At 38.0% G+C, this 16,992-nt stretch overlaps 1 long non-coding RNA gene across 1 annotated transcript; it reads right to left on the reverse strand.

Annotated features, from left to right (window-relative positions):
* Nucleotides 1–3,144: 3,144 nt before the first annotated feature.
* LOC117064622 lies at nucleotides 3,145–9,425 on the reverse strand. The gene is made up of 3 exons (XR_004429559.1): nucleotides 9,276–9,425; nucleotides 8,764–8,828; nucleotides 3,145–3,240 (listed from the first exon to the last, which is right to left on the reverse strand). It is a non-coding gene; the product is annotated as an uncharacterized LOC117064622 (long non-coding RNA).
* Nucleotides 9,426–16,992: the final 7,567 nt, after the last annotated feature.

Below are 16,992 nucleotides of genomic sequence, written 5' to 3' on the forward strand. Positions count from 1 at the left end.
TGCAATCTGGCTTCTGTTCTCACTATTATACGCAAACTTTCCCCTCAAAAATCATTAATAAATCCTTGTAGACCAAATACAATGGTTATTTTTAGTTTATATCTTCCTTATCTTCTTTGTAATACATCAAGGTGTTGGCCATCCCTTCTTGCTTATGACTCATCACTATTTTAATATATCTTCCCCCAAGCTTTTTTACTTAACCTTTGGTGACTTTTTTTTTTTTTGACAGAGTTTCCCTCTGTTGCCCAGGCTGGAGTGCAGTGGTATGATCTTAGCTCACTGCAGCCTCCACTTCTCAGGTTCAAGTGACTCTCATGCCTCAGCCACCTGAGTAGCTGGGATTACAGGCACGTGTCACTACGCCCAGCTCATTTTTGTATTTTTAGTAGAGATGGCTTTACCATCTTGGCCATGTTGGTCTCGAACTCCTGGCCTTGAGTGATCTGCTCACTTCGGCCTCCCAATGTACTGGGATTACAGGCATGAGCCACTTCACCCAGCCGAACTTTGGCAATTCTTTGTCTACACTTTTGCCCTTAACATCTTCATCTGCTTCCGTTTTTATCGTTTTAATGGATGACCTAAAAAAATTTCTTTCTGTGCAACGATTTCATATCTTTCTAGAGGTAGCAAGTTATCTTAGAAACAGTTTTGGATCCAGACAGATCCTACCTGTGCCATTGGGTAATACTCTCACTATAGAGTGTGGCTAATAATAAGTTGGTGGGTGGTGGTTACAATTAAATGAGATATGCAAAGTGTTCAGCAGGATGTAGGCACTGAATTAGAGCTCACAATATTCATTTCTTTTTTTCTTTCTCCTTATAGGAAGAGGTAGAACTTAAATAAACACAATAATTCAGTAACACAAATTCAATTCAATGAACACAAGAATGTCCAGCCTTATAGTTCATACACTGTATTTCTATACAGTATTTGGTACTCTTAGCTGGACTACTTCTTACTCTCTGCTGATACTCTAACAATGCCTAAGATCACTGTTCCAAAGTAAATGTATTATCTTCCCCTCAATTTTTGTGTTTATCTGAAATTGTGTTTCTAGTAATTATGGCAGCATTCTTCTGAAGTGTAATTTGGTCCCGATGCGATACCTACGTGTCTTGCATTCATCTACTATTAAACTTTCTACAATTAGCATCTTAGTTTAGAACTTTATTACCTTTTTCCAAGGCTACTGGAAGCAGATATCTAAGTTAATTTCAAGCCCAGTTGCTAAGATGAATCTTCTTAAAGCACAGTTTGAAACTGTCACTTCTTTATTTAAAAATCTTCAGTTGCTCTCTATGCTCTCCTAAGTAAAGTTCAGAACTCCTTTTTAGATTGGTATTCAAGGCTTTTGACAAGTGAAGTTCAGCAGTGTTTTCAGAGTTAATATTCTCTAATATCTCACTCAGTAGTTAGCAAATGTGTGTTTGTGCATGTGTATGTGTGTGTGTGTCTGTGTGGGTCTGTGTTTTGTTTTTAAGCAGTGGTCCTACTTTTTCCAACCTAAATGTTAAGGGAACAACCCCTACCCCAATATATAAAAGAATAAAAAGTAAATTTTAACTGGCTAAACTAGGGTAGGAATCCTTGTCTAATCACGACCAATCTTACCCTCATGCTCTTGGTAACTCCCAAGAGTGACAGATCCTTTGAGCCCTGGCATAGTCAATGCCCCTTTCACTTCCTGGAAGTGTCTCAAACTTCTCACTCTCTGTGCCTTTACTTTTACTGTTGCCTTTGCCTTGAAAGAGCTATTGGCACCTGTTGAAACCATACCCAATCTTTGAGACCCACCTTGGCTGCTACCTTATTGGTAGCACCCTGCCTCCAGTTGCCTGTTAATAGCTAGCCCAAAGACACTTTAGATTCTGCCTTATACACAGTCTGCCATATATATAGTCATCCACTTATACTTCTTTCAATCCCATGTTGTAATTTACTTTAGTACAAGTTTTAAATTTTAAACCTCACTTGGCTGTTCCCTTTATACAAAGGGCTTCAAAGAGAGGATGCTCAATAAAACATTTTGCATGATAAACTTGTGTATATTACTTATAGCTTTGAGATCCCTTGAAAGACTAAAGAAAATTGTGATAATCATACTTCTAATACTTATTTTAATTTCATATTTATTATGGCTGGAAATGTGTGTGTGTGTGTGTGTGTGTGTGTGTGTTTGTGACCTCCACAGGTTAAAACGTGGCTCATTTTTGTTCAAGTAGCCAACTGGGCAATATATCCGAGGGTCTGTTGATGGTCCTGCTGTTTTGGTGAGTCAGCAATGCTGCATTCTATATTCCAAGGGCATAGCTGCAGTCCTAATTTTCAAGGGTGTTGATGTTCCATAAAGAATTCCCAGACAATGTAGGGCATTCTGACTCTCTGTGGTCACTGAGGTTTCTTCAGAGAAGAAACTTAAAGCTTATTAACTACTATGTGAAAAATCACTTTCAGCAGTAGATTTGATTACATCTCTACCTTAGGAGTTAAGTTTTGCTTTTTTTTAAAAAAAATAATCGATGTTGAGTTGCTTTTAATGTACAACCCATAGTTATTTTAGCATAGTGTGATAAAAATTACTTGGCTTGCCACCAAAAATACTGTTTTTGAAGAACCCGAGGTACTCTTCTTTAATTCTCTTGTTTCTTTTCCTCCCAATATATAAATGAAAATAAGTTCAAAGCGGCTGCCTAAATCCCCAAAGTCTCTCAGAAAAAAATGAAATCTTATTTTCCCAGACCACAGTGCAGTGAAATAAATTAGTATAATGATTTATGCTTACTCTTTTAGTCAATTCTGATAGAGATTATAGAGACAAAATGACAAACTGCCTTAGTGGTAAACTTAAATCATGTCAGCCAATCTTTAGTTTTTCCTTACCCTAATTGCTCCTCCTGTTCATTTATCTTCCCAGGCAATCTTTGGAAGAAATACTAGTTCAATCAGTGCATGTGCAAACCACCCGAGATAAAAAAGTTTAGTCTAATTTGTCTCACTAAATTGTAATGCCTCTAGTAAACAAATCTTGGTTTGAAAGGAGACTAAAGAAATCCGAATAATTATTTGTATAAAATGCTCTTTTTGCATTTCTAAAGATATCATTTATATTCAGGTTTCTTCTCTCTCCACTCTTACCTCTGTTTCTTTTCCTTATTGTCTTTGGAGATGTGTTCTATTTTCAGGTCAGGGTTCAGAATTGCATGCAATATTTTTATTCACACAGTTCAGGACCTGTTCAATATATAAGTGAAAGATAAAGACTTTTTAAAGGAAAAAACCCAGCAGCATTGTATACTGAAAAAGAGTATGTTGATAAATAGCTTTTATAGGGATAATAAGAGATAGTATTTTAAAATGGAAATCAAACCTCTAGCCATATGCAGAAGACTTTGAAGCACATAAGCTTTTAGGTGATGAGAACAATGTTAAGAATGTGTTTTTTGTCTCAACATCAAAACTTTTTAATGGGACGACTGTGTGCCAAAAATTGTGCTGAGTTCTGGGTATGTTACTCTTCATTTAGGAGGGACCAGGGAATCCAGGGAAATTGGCTTTTATTAAGTTTCTTTGTGTTTTTATTGAAAAATCACAGAATATCATTTTCATGTTAGAAAACATATTAAACCAGGGTGATTATAATTAAAATCTTCCTTTTTTTTTTTTTTTGAGATAGGGTCTTGCTCTGTCACCCAAGCTGGAGTGCAGTGGCGTAATCTTGGCTCGCTGCAACCTCCGCTTGCTGCAACCTCCGCCTTCCGGGTTTAAGTGATTCTCCTGCCTCAGCCTCCCGAGTAGTTGGGATTACAGGCATACACCAAAACACCTGGCTAATTTTTTTTGTATTTTTAGTAGAGACAGTGTTTCACCATGTTGGCCAGGCTGGTCTCGAACTCCTGACCTCAAGTGATCTGCCCGCCTCAGCCTCCCAAAGTGCTGAGATTATAGGCATGAGCCACCGCACCTGAACATTAAAGTCTTTTAATTGTTTTCTTTCTCTAAACTCAGAGCAAGTTTTCTTTCTCTATGATTTCTCTCTGCAGCTACAGAGAGAAGATTCTGAATCTGAGCTATTATGTGATGCCAGAGACAAGCTGGGTGGCCTTGTCAACAACAGTGGGGTGAAAATTAGTAGATGCACAGCCTTTCTTACTCGTTTGCTTAAGAAGGAGAAAGTCTCTAAGGCCCTTGGTGGTCTGTGGAAATCACAGCCTTCACTGGCTGCCCACCACAGAAGTGTCTGATATAATATTCTAGGAGTTTCAGGTAAGGGTGCCTTGTCAAGCCAAGCTTACCGGCATCCCTCAAATGCATAAGATAGATTTTCATGCTTGTCAAAAAGTGTTAGAATGAAGGGGTCTTAGAAACCATCTCTAAAATATGAAGCTTGGATATAACAGAGACACTGTGTTTAGAAAGGATGAGGGACTTTCTTAAGGTCATATGAGGAAAGAGAGCTGGGATGAAGACTTGGGTTCTACAAAACCAGCTGGACTGACTCTAGACTCTAGACCTACTTATAGGAGGGAATAAAAATGACACAAACCAGAGAGACACATTCAAATAAAGAGAAAACTTGAAATGTTTTAGCAAACTTTACGAATAGAAAAGTTGCTTTCATTCTTGGACTTGGGAAAGTAACACACTTGCTTTGAGTCTTCTCTTTAAGAAGAGTAATCAAGCAATTAATCACTGTATACAAATCACTGTGCTAGGAGCTTTGAGGGAAAAGAAGATCATGGCATGACCTCTAGGAGCTTACAGTCTAGTGGCTGAGATGGATGTGTGAATGACCAGCCACAGTGTTAAGTCAAATAAAACAGGGAATAACCACATGGGGCCTATGTATAGTTAAATAAATATTTGTGAGATAGATTATTTGGACATAAAATTTATCTTCATTAGTGGATCTTAACTGTGGAGGCCAAAAAATTAACATATAAATATTGGGGAGTAACACATCTAGACTGAGGTGATGCAATTCAAGTGACACAGTTAGTTGAGTTATATAAGTGCTTGCCTTTATTTTTCTAACTCAAAAGGAAAAAATATGTAATTTATACAGACAAGTAACAAATAGACCCATTGTTTTCTTATATTTTACAACATAAGTCGTCAACTTAATATACACATCATACCCTTAATATTTCTCCTTTGTGGGAATTTGTTGCAGGAAGATATATCTGCCAATACAATGTTTATGCAGGGGGAAGGGGAATCTAACATTGATCAAATACTACTTGTGTGCCAACCATTGTCATAGATATTTCTGTTATAGGAGAGGGGTCCTGATCCAGACCCCCAGAGAGGGTTCTTGGATCTCGAACACAAAAGAATTCAGAGCAAGTCCATGGAGTAAAGTGAAAGTAACTTTATTAGGAAAGTAAAGGAATAAAGAATAGCTACTCCATAGACAGAGGAGCGTTGGTTATTTTTTGATGATATGTGAAACAAGGGGTATATTATTCATGTATCCCTTTTCCAGACCATATAGGGTAACTTCCTGACATTGCCAGGGCATTTGTAAACTGTCATGGTGCTTGCGTGAGTGTAGCAGTGAGGAAGACCAGAGGACACTCTCAATGCCATCTTGGTTTTCGTGGGTCTTGGCCAGCTTCTTTACTGCAAACTGTTTTATCAGCAAGGTCTTTATGACCTGTATCTTGTGCCCGCCTCCTATCTCATTCTGTGATTTAGAATACCTTAACCATCTGGGAATGCAGCCCAGTAGGTCTCAGCCTCATTTTACCCAGCCCCTATTCAAGATGGAGTTACTCTGGTTCACACGCTTCTGACACTTTGATGTATTTTATCTGATGCAACCAGCGTGGCAGTCCTATAAAGAATTGTTTCTATCCCCATTTTATAGATGAGAGAACAGGACGTTAGAGAGGTTAAGTAATATGTCGAAGATCATATAGCTAATAAGTGGCACAGCCAGAATTTTAACTGGATCTGAAAACCCCAGTATCCATGCTCTCTATCATCCAACTGCTAAAGCATGATGCTACAGAGAACAGAGAAGGAAATGATTAGTTTCAACTAAAAAGAAGGGACAATGAAAAGTAACATACCCAGAACTCAGCACAATTTTTGGCACACAGTAGTCCCATTAAAAAGTAAAAAGAGAAGAAAGCATAAGTCGGCAGGCAGAAGAAGGAAGGAAGAAGGGAATGATGTAGCACTCAGAGGCACCACACTCTCACCTCTCATTATCCCTTGCCAAGGCTCCTGTGCCAGAGAAGGATTTTCTGTGAATAATGGTGAGTGAAGGTGGATTTGAACCCTTTCCTTCTGCAAGCTGAAGAAGGAGGCCAGGAGTCTGAGGGGTGGGTTTGAGTTAGAATCCACATTTGCGTGTAAGCTGAGGACTTTGACAGTGAGGCTAGAGGCAATGAACATTTTATGTGACAGGACTGGCTTACAGGGAGGGCGGGGAGAAGTCTGGAATCTCTACATATGCAACGTAGATTACCGATGCTCAAGTTAAATGACAATTTTTGCTTATTTGCCATTTTAGTAATGAAGTGTTTCTATTAAAGGAAAACAACTTCAATATTTAATAAGGCATGTTATCTTTTATTAAAAATGCTATCAACAGAAATGAAATGAACACAATAACAAAAAAATCATGAACAAGGAAAAGATCTTAGTGCAAGATATTTTGGTCTCAGGCAATAGTCACAAAATGTTTTGTGAACTCCCTCAATATAGACAGGATTTTTTTTTTTTGTAATTAAGAAATTAAAGAGTAAAGATAAGAGACTCTTTACTTCTGTTTGAGTGAGGACATAACTCATGCCAAACTCCTGAGTTCTTATCACTTTCCTACTATACTCATTTATCATGGGAATCTATCTGCTTATTAGGCCTGTGCAAGGTAAAACATCAAAAAGCACAAGCAATCTTGAGCCCTTAAAGAAACATGAATTTGGGCATGACCCTTCAAAACGCATCTTCATCAACCGAAGTTATGTCAACTCAACTCTCTCATGTGACAAGAGGTTATAATGCCAAAGACTAAAGACTTAAGGTTACAGGAGAAATAGAGTCTACATTAAAAAAAGAGTAGATTTCGACCGGGCGCGGTGGCTCAAGCCTGTAATCCCAGCACTTTGGGAGGCCGAGACAGGCGGATCACGAGGTCAGGAGATCGAGACCATCCCGGCTAACACGGTGAAACCCCGTCTCTACTAAAAAATACAAAAAACGAGCCAGGCGAGGTGGCGGCGCCTGCAGTCCCAGCTACTCGGGAGGCTGAGGCAGGAGAATGGCGTGAACCCGGGGGGCGGAGCTTGCAGTGAGCTGAGATCGGGCCACTGCACTCCAGCCTGGGCGACAGAGCGAGACTCCCTCTCAAAAAAAAAAAAAAAAAAAAAAAAAAAAGAGTAGATTTCATTTTTTTACTGTGTTCTTTTCGTTGTTGTTGTCTGCAACCCATTTTATACAGAATGTTTGGAAGCAGTTTTATGAAGAAAAAAAGTTTAAGGGAAAAATATGTCTTTGAAAATTTAAAGAATTATTTATTTGTGTTATGTTACCTGAGATCTCATAGTCTATCTGCCTAGCTACAATGCTAAACTTCAAAAATACTAGAATGAGAAGAGGTTGGGGAATTGGTTAGCAGGAAAGGTGTGGACATAGGCTTCAATACAACATGACTGGACCCATCATAATGTTTCAAAGCCTCAAACCAATCCAGTGTCACTGCATCTCACAAAGCCAATAGGTTATTAGCTGTTATTCTCAGCTATTATTACAGCAAGTACTTATAGAAAGTTATTTGTGTACAACCCAGATGAACATTGAGTAGAGAGTAGTAACTCAGCAGCCACATTTGAGCTCTTGCTACCAAGACAATGTTTTGCAGCATTATGCAGGAAGTGCAGTGGTGTCACAGATCTGTCCCTAGCATCTGCTTCAAGCAGAGATTATCCCCCTGAGCAGTGTTATAAAATCTCTCTTCACCCTGGCCTGTGGAGGAAATGTTATGCTATAGTGAGAGGTGGTGGGCGCAGCCTTGCAGATGAGAAGGCTCGAGATCGGTGGCAGTGTAACTCAGCCACATTGGCAGTGCACATCAGAAGGAATCCTAGCCTTCCGTGGAGGAGCTGTGATGATGTCTTGACTAAGCACTCAGCAAGATGACGAGCAAGAAACAGAAAACAGGGAGAACAAACTTTGGAGGTCATATAGGAGATGCAAGATGAACCAGACTAACCCAGAACTGTCTACTTCATCACATTAGGTAAAAGTTAATCTGCAGGTTCTTTAGTGGGGAGAGAAGGGAATCTGACAGCAGCACTTCTGAGTCTTTTTTAGAGTATGGGGTCCACTCTTGAGACTTGTGAACCCTGGGGTTTCTTGGATGACCTCAGGAGGACCAGGAATCTTTTGAAACTGTTTTAAAACTTCTTGATGTTATTGCATAAATGCATTTTTTATGGGGAAAGGATTCTCAAATGTGTCCAGAACCCCAAAAGAAGATTGATTATTGCAATAGTCAACAATGCGTAATACTTATGCATGTATAGCTAAGTACATTGCTCTTATGCAGAATGGGTTAATCAACTCAATAAGTCAATCTCAGTACGTATTTTATCATCTGAATTTTCAAAAAGTCTTGAGTTCAAAGATTCTTCTATGTTTTGCCATGTTGATATATGAAATTAAGCAGATGATGTCTTGTAATGGGCACCAACAGTTCTATTCTGTGTGTAGACAAAGCCACAAAAGCAACCCCTTTCCCGAACTGACCTTATGAGGCTTGGTCCCATCTGGATATGCAAGAGATTGCAGCCAAAGGTTGCAAACTCAGATGCCTACAGGGGCAAGACAGATTACAGAAGTGAGTGAAGAGGTCAATTCATAACACGATAAAGTACAAATCAACACTTATCTTCTCTTTGGGGGAGACTCTGAGGAACAGTGGAGCACCTCACAGGGATTAGCCATCACTCAGGTCCAGCTGACAGTTGCCACAAGGGAATACATATCCAGCATTTCCAGATCTTCTAGAGGATCTAGAGAATCTACAGATCTGAATTTTTACACAAAAATGTCTCCTATGTTCAGAATATCCAGAAAAAGTACTACAAGATACATGGATCTTTATCTCTTTGATGCATGACTGAGCCATAAATCTTTGTTTGAAATGACATGGATTAAATGCTTTTAAAAGTCTTCTAAAACTTAAGGTTTATAACACTCTAAAATCATTTTAACTTAAACGATATTTTGTAAAGATATGTAGGCAGTTAGAAACTCACTGTTCTTTGAAGATGGAGTTGGTCATATTATCCACATAACATAGAATACCACTAGGAAGGCGTCCAAGGACAGCATTCCTTCAGGTGTTTCGGGAGATGTGAACTTGATCCATATTGTCCACATGAACAGCTAGAACCTGTGATGTTACTAAACCTAGAGAGCAGTTGGTTTTTTTAGAAAATAAATTTTACTGTACGGGAAGTGACACTATAAGGAGGCCAAGTTGCAGGTCTGTTCCTTCCCTGAGATGGCAAGAGTGGGGCATGAACTGTCAGAACGGTCCCAGGCAGAGAGAGGGCTGGTGACCTGGTGAGTAGGAAGGCATCGGATGCTCATTTTGGCAGTAGAGGCATCTCTACCAAACATGACAGTCAAGTTTCTAGCTTGCCTGGTGACACATACCAAGTCTAGAGACTCATATACTCTGAACCTGAGTCAGCCACACCCAGGAGACACTTACTCTCCCAAGCCCAGTAGCTAATGGGCAATGGTAGACGAGAGCCCCAAGTGGTCATGGGGGGTTTGCATTGGGTTCTTATAGAAAGTCGTGCTTACAGAAGGGGCTCTTTCACAGTGACCCAACTTTTAATCCCTTTGTCTTACTTCTAACCAGAAGTGTGTTCTGAAAGCTTATTTTTATGGCAGTAATTATAACATTATTTTATATTCATTAGGCCTCTGCTCTTAGGGCTGAGGATACCATCATGGTATCTGTCGTGAGGGCCATGCCTAACAAAAGAATATTCTTTTTTCTTTTTTTTTGAAACAGTCTTGCTCTTGTCGCACATGCTGGAGTGCAATGGCACGATCTCTGCTCACTGCAACCTCTGCTTCCTGGTTTCAAGCAATTCTCCTGCCTCAGCCTCCCGAGTAACTGGGATTACAGGTGTCCGCCACCATGCCCAGCTAATTTTTGTATTTTTAGTAGAGACGGGGTTTTGCCATGTTGGCCAGGCTGGTCTTGAACTACTGACCTTGTGATCCGCCTGCCTTGGTCTCCTGAAGTGTTGGATTACAGGCGTGAGCCACTGTGCCTGGCCCAAAAGAATATTCTTTAAGACTACTGTGGACCATTGTGAAAACTGATCACTTATTTTTTTTTTTTTTTTGAGATGGAGTCTCGTTCTGTCTCCCAGGCTGGAGTGCAGTGGCCGGATCTCAGCTCACTGCAAATTCCCTCCCGGGTTTACGCCATTCTCCTGCCTCAGCCTCCTGAGTAGCTGGGACTACAGGCGCCCCCTACCTTGCCCAGCTAGTTTTTTGTATTTTTTTTAGTAGAGACGGGGTTTCACCGTGTTAGCCAGGATGGTCTCCATCTCCTGACCTCGTGATTTGCCTGTCTCGGCCTCTCAAAGTGCTGGGAACTGATCACTTACTTTAAAAACATGCATTTTAAAATAAATATCTGTAAACAAAAGGTTAATCTTTAGTGATATCAGATTCCAATGTACTATAATTTAGATATGGAGTTACAGGTTACACAGTATTTGATATGTCTTTAATAAGATAGCATTTAATATGCAAAAAAGATGTTTATTTTTCTCATACTTTTTTCAGAGATTTAAAATTGCTCCCTAATTAAGAGTCAAAGTTTTAAACCACTGCTAAGTAAACCAATGTGGTTATTGAGAAAGACTGCAAATCCCGATGCATTGATTTACACAAAGTAATGGCCATTATTACACTGAATTCAAACCTTCTGGGAAAGCAGAACACAAGTCCTGAACTTAAATAAGATTCAGAGTTGTTCTAAAAATGGAATAAGTCAATATTTAATCAATCAGAACAAATCTGTTTTTGTATAAAAATTTAAACACACGAAATGAACACCTTGAGACACTTTTGGAATATATAAAGCAAAGAATTTCCAAATAAACATGATCTTTGCTTGTGAGTTAAGTCCTCCGTTGTTGTGGGCTGCAGAATGGCAGTGCAGTATAGACAAAGCATGATAGGGCCATAGATCACAGTAATAACATTTGCAATAAACAATAACAGAACAAAGCAGACATCTATAAGAATCCCACGAGGAATTTATGTTATCCATAATTTTTCTTTACATTTGAGAAACTATGGCAGGAAAGACCATTACATTCAATGGCACCAATTAATTTCTGCAACTTTTAATGACATCTTTCTGAGTAAAACCCTCACATAATGCCCTAAGCATGTGATTGATGGCAGCTTATGTTTGATTTGTACTGGATTCCTGATTTTTTTTAGTATTTTTAAAGAGTCCCTCTGCAGCCAATCAAGCAATCAATGTGAAATACTCAGATTCGCTCTTGAAAAGTACAAGAAAACAGAAAAGACAATGTGGTTTCCTTTCCTGGCCAAGAGACGATTGGTGATGCTATTTAAGTAGTTTTCTGGCTGATGGATTACGGAAATTTTTATTCCAAAAGAAAATGACAGTCAAAGAAAACCACTTAATTTTTCTTCTATTCAAGATATCAGAGTATAACACTACCCTTAAATATGAGTTTGTCATATACAATTTCCCTTTATTGACTTTTCTAGACTTTAGAAAAAGTATTTCCCCATATCCTAGAAAATGTCTCGAGTTTATAATATCAATGAAAGGATTTAGATTGAACAGAAAGGACCACACAAAAACTCACATATGCTTTTAGTGGGCATGACCTTGGGAAACGAATCCTTAATTAGCATGGGGTTTGGTAGGAGCTTCTGTTTTATTTAACTGTAAAAGCTCCAGTCAAAAGTTGGTTGAGTACTTTACAAAATAAGTCTGCAACCTAAAAGAGTGAGTATATTTAGTAGTAAGCTGGTAAGCAAAAACTTCCTACCCTAAAGGTATTTACAATTTATTTAGAAGGGTCTCCTGAATGGAAAACCAAGAAACTTAGAAAAATGCTGTGTAACATTTGTGCAAGTAACACCCTGCAGAGCAAAAATAACCCAGTGGAGACCAAATACTGCCCAAAATCATTTATCAGTGGTGATTATAAGGAGAATATGGTGTCTAGGAGAAACAAAACATCCATTCACTCCATAAATATTTGTTGAGTATCTATTATAGTCCAGACAATTTACTAAATCTTTGTCTCTACGGAATTATAAACCAAAAGGGAACAAGCTCAGAATGGCTAAATGGCTCTCCCAAAGGCGCAAGCAGGAAGTAGAGTTGGGATAATCCAATTTACTCTAAAATTCTAGTCAGTAAACAGTATGTTTTAGTCCATCATGAAAATAACACAAATAAAAGGACTTTAGATTTTAAAAGCTAGTGAATTAAGATGAAAATTAGTGAAAATATCCTATTATTTGATGGCTTAGATATTTCTGAACTGTTTCAACCTTAGATTTTAACCATATTAGAGGATGATAGTTCTTGTCCAAGGAGGCTCTATTTAACTGATAGCAGTCTCATGTTTAAAGAAAAGTCAGTGCCTAGAAACTTGAGAAATTAAATAAACCCCTTCTTTTAAATTCTCATAACTTTCCTAGAATTATCCAGGGTAGCTGATATATTAATCAAGAATTCCAGATTACCCAGCAACCACTCAAATCCCTGCTGACAAATAAGGTTTTGGATGACAGAGAGCTAGGTAAGAGATGATAAAATTCATATTTTTCTATGTCTGTCAATATTGTCACAAAATTGTTATGTGGTTTTATATGAGAGCAAGTCATAGGCTATGTTCTGATGTGTGCATTTTATGTGATCTCTCAATCCACAGAACACTACATGAAATGGAATGGTTTTTTTTGAGTGAACTCATTCATTTTTCTACACCTCTTTTACTTATAAGATTGTTACCTAATTCTTCACTTCCAAAGTGTTGTCTTTCTAGATAACGCCTGAAGATTATTGCATATTAAAGGGGATCCCAGAACTAGAAGGGTCCTCGGAGATAATAACTCTAATATCCTTACTTTACAAATCCAGAAATTGAAGTTTTGAGTATTAAATGACTTGTCCAAGACCACTGAGAAACTGTGGGATAAACCAAGATGGAACCCTAGTGATCAGACTCCTGGTAAAATGGTGATGTTCCCTAATCATTCTGTCTATAACATCAAAATTAGGGCAAACGAGAAATAGGGCACTGTACTGGCTTCCTTAAAACATTCTGTGAGCCTTGCTGAAGACTGGAATGTTCTTTTTGCTTTCTCTTCTTAAGGAGACACAAACTAAACCTTGCCCAGAAAGATCAAGATAAAACTTAAAATGATTCCTCCATGTATTATTCTGAACAGTCAGTGTTGGTCATTCTTATTCCCCTTAGCAGAGGCTGAGAGTCTTAATAATTGCTGTCTACCTTTTTTTTTTCCCTTGTAAAACAAAATGTATCCATTGTATTTAAATTAACTTCCTTATTTAACTAATGTAAGCCAAAGAAAAGGGGAAAAGAGTGTCAAGAAGACCAAAGACCACTTTACACTCACTCTTGATAATGGCTATTATTACAAAACAAACAACAAACAAAAACAAACAAACAAACAAAAAACAAGTACTGGCAAGGATGTGGAGAAATTGAAATCTTTTTGCATTCTTGGTGGGAATCTAAAATGGTGCCGCCACTGCAGAAAACTGTATGTCGATTCTTCAAATAATTAAACAGAATTACCTGATGATGCAGCAATTTCACTTCTGGGTATATACCAAAAAGAGATGAAATCAGGAACTTAAACAAATATTTATGCACCCATGATCATAGGAGCATTATTCACAATAGCTGAGAGGTGGAGGCAACCCAAGTGTTCATTGGCAGAAGAATGGATGAACAAAATGTGATATATACATACAATGAAACATTATTAAGCCATAAAAAGGAAGAAAATGCTGACACAAGCTCATATACGAATAAACCTTGAAGACCTGATGCTAAGTGAAACAAACCAGTAACAAAAAATACACTATATGATTCCTCTCACTTACATAAGGAATCATAGAGTAATACTTAGGGTAGATTGAACGTGGAATCATATAGTGATACTTAGAAAGTAAAATGGCAGTTGCTAGAACTGGGTGGAGGGGAAACTAAGAAGTGTCTGCTTAATGGGAACAGTTTCAGTGGGGAAAGATAAAAAATTCTGGAGATGGATGGTGCTGATGGTTGCATACCAAAGTGAATATACATAATGCCACATAACTGTACCCTTTAAAAATCGTTAAAATGGTAAATTTTATGTTATGTATGTTTTACCACAATTAAAAGAAAAGAGTTCTTGACGAAAGTTATGAAATGCAAAAATGCAAATGACCCTTATACTTTAGGATCTACTGAAACAATTCTCTGAAGTAATATTTATTATTCTTGGCAAGGATAATTATTTTTGTTTCCAAAACAAGCAATGGTTTTTCAAAAACAAGTGACTTACAGGTGATCCACTTTCTTTCCCCGCTGGCAGTTCTTAGTAGCTGAAAAACTAGTGCACTCTTTCCAGCTTGAAAAAGGTGTCAAGGATTCGAGAGTTATTCCCTCCCTGGAGCCAAGAGATACTTTCCTTTGCACAGTACAACGTTTGCTTTGATTATTTCTATTTGAAAATAAATAGACAAGCCTTTCTTTTTGCAATACTCTTTCTGATCGATCCAAAGGCAGCAAGAATGAAATATTTGTTCTTTCTACTCCTTGACAGTTAGTTTTTCTTTAATTACAGGAAACTCTCATTATAAATATGCTCTGTGTTATCAGGAAGCATCAGCTATTGGATACTTAGCCTGTCTGCCAAGTTTATTTTAGTCTTTACAGTTCTTACCTTGCAAGGGCATTCCAATTTCTCTGATATCATTTAGAGACTGGTTAATGTCCAAATTGCAAAGAATCATTATTTGTTAAATGATAGAATATCTTCCCATGAGCATAGATGATATTAAGCAACTAATTTAAGATATTTAAAGCAATGCTCGTTTTTATTGGCAAAATATACAGTATCTTGAGAGGAATTTTTAGTCTGAATTTTTAGATTGCATAGTTACCACTATGAGAGTATCATATAATTATTACTCTCAGAGATTTTAGGAAGCTGCTACTGTGTGCTAAATAATATACTACGTTGCTGATACAAAGGGCCAACAGATATGATGCTGACTCCAGAGGATATTACTATTCTTAAAGGCACTATATGGATAGCTAGTGTTTTAACTTGTTTTACAGAATTTTATGATTAGAATGGTTCAGGGGCACTTCTGTTCTCAATATTGCCAGAAAATGTGTCTTTTTAATGTATCTCCATCTCGCGTGGTGTGAGAACCAAAGTCATTTTTTTCCCACTACAGCTTGTTGTCTATATTAACATGATGCTACTATTCCATTGGTTTCAATAGCATAACTTTACTATTTCAAGAGTCTCTTCTCTAGGTCAATAACTTGATTGTTTATTACATGAATTTCCTGAAAGATTCATCAGTTTTCAATAGAAGGCATCAATAGGTAGTTCATATCCAACACTCCTTGAACCCTTGCCTCAAAATGCTTGCTGTTTCTACCAATCCCAAACTATTATATCATGATCCTTACCCAATCCTACTCAAGTCTCCACTTTGAAAGGCCAACTTTAAACCCAGACTTCACAATTCCAATAAACCAGACCTTGCCCTTCCCTCAAGCCTGTGTTATTCACAATAGCCAAAAGCTGAAAACAAACAGACAAACCTAAAAACTCAAATGCCCATCAATGGAAGAACGAATAAACAAAATGTGGTTATCCATATTATGGAACACAATTCAGCCATAGGAAAGGAACCAAGTACTGATACATGCTGTAAAATGGAAGAACCTCAAAAACATCATGCTAAGTGAAAGAATCCAGATATAAAATGTCATATGTTATATAATTCCATGTGTATGAAATATCCAGAGTAGGTAAAGCTATAGACACAGAAAGCAGATTAGTGGTAGCCAGCGGTTTGGGTGGTGGTGGTAGGAATATAGGGAGTGACTGCTTAATAGTTGTGGGATTTCCTTTGGGGATGATGAAAATGCTTTGAAACGGGGAAATAGTGGTGATGGTTGTACAAGATTATGAATGTACCAAATGCTATTGAATTGTATACTTTAAAATGGTTTGCTTTATGTTACATGAATCTCACCTCAATTTATAAAATTTTTTTAAAAGTTTGTAGCCAGGCATGGTGGCTCATGCCTATTATCTTAACTACTCTGGAGGTTGAGGTGGAAGGATCACTTGAGGCCAGCAGTTCGAGAACAGCCTGGGAAACATAGCAAGACCCTGTATCTACTAAAAATAAAAATAAATTAGACCGGCATGGTGGCAGTGTCTGTAGTCCCAGACACTTGGGAGGCTGAGACAAGACAATTGCTTAAGCCTGAGAGTTCGAGGCTGCAGGGAGCTATGATCACACCAGTGCCCTCAAGCCTGGGTGACAGAGCAAGACACTATCTCTAAAAAATAATAATAATAACAATAAAGTCCGTGAGGTTGATGTTCTCTTTGGATAAGCAATAAACTCAGGTTTGTCTTTTTAACAGATCATTCTAGTGATATTTGGGTAGCTAGCATTCAACAAGTATAATTTAAGCCAGAGACTATAGACCTATGTGAGTTATAAAAATAGATCACAGTCCCCTAGGTTGTGACTCTGGATGGCTTCCAAAGCTAGACTTCAGTTTCTTGTTTTCTCCCTCTGTGAGTAACTGATCCCCTTTTCCCCACCTTATTTTATCCTCACACTTTTCATCGTCTTTAGCTGTAAGCTGTAAGTTGATCTTCACTTCAGCTGTAAGC

Source organism: Trachypithecus francoisi, unplaced genomic scaffold (genome assembly GCF_009764315.1).
Source record: "Trachypithecus francoisi isolate TF-2019V2 unplaced genomic scaffold, Tfra_2.0 Lachesis_group2, whole genome shotgun sequence".
NCBI classification, from domain to species: Eukaryota; Metazoa; Chordata; class Mammalia; order Primates; family Cercopithecidae; genus Trachypithecus; species Trachypithecus francoisi.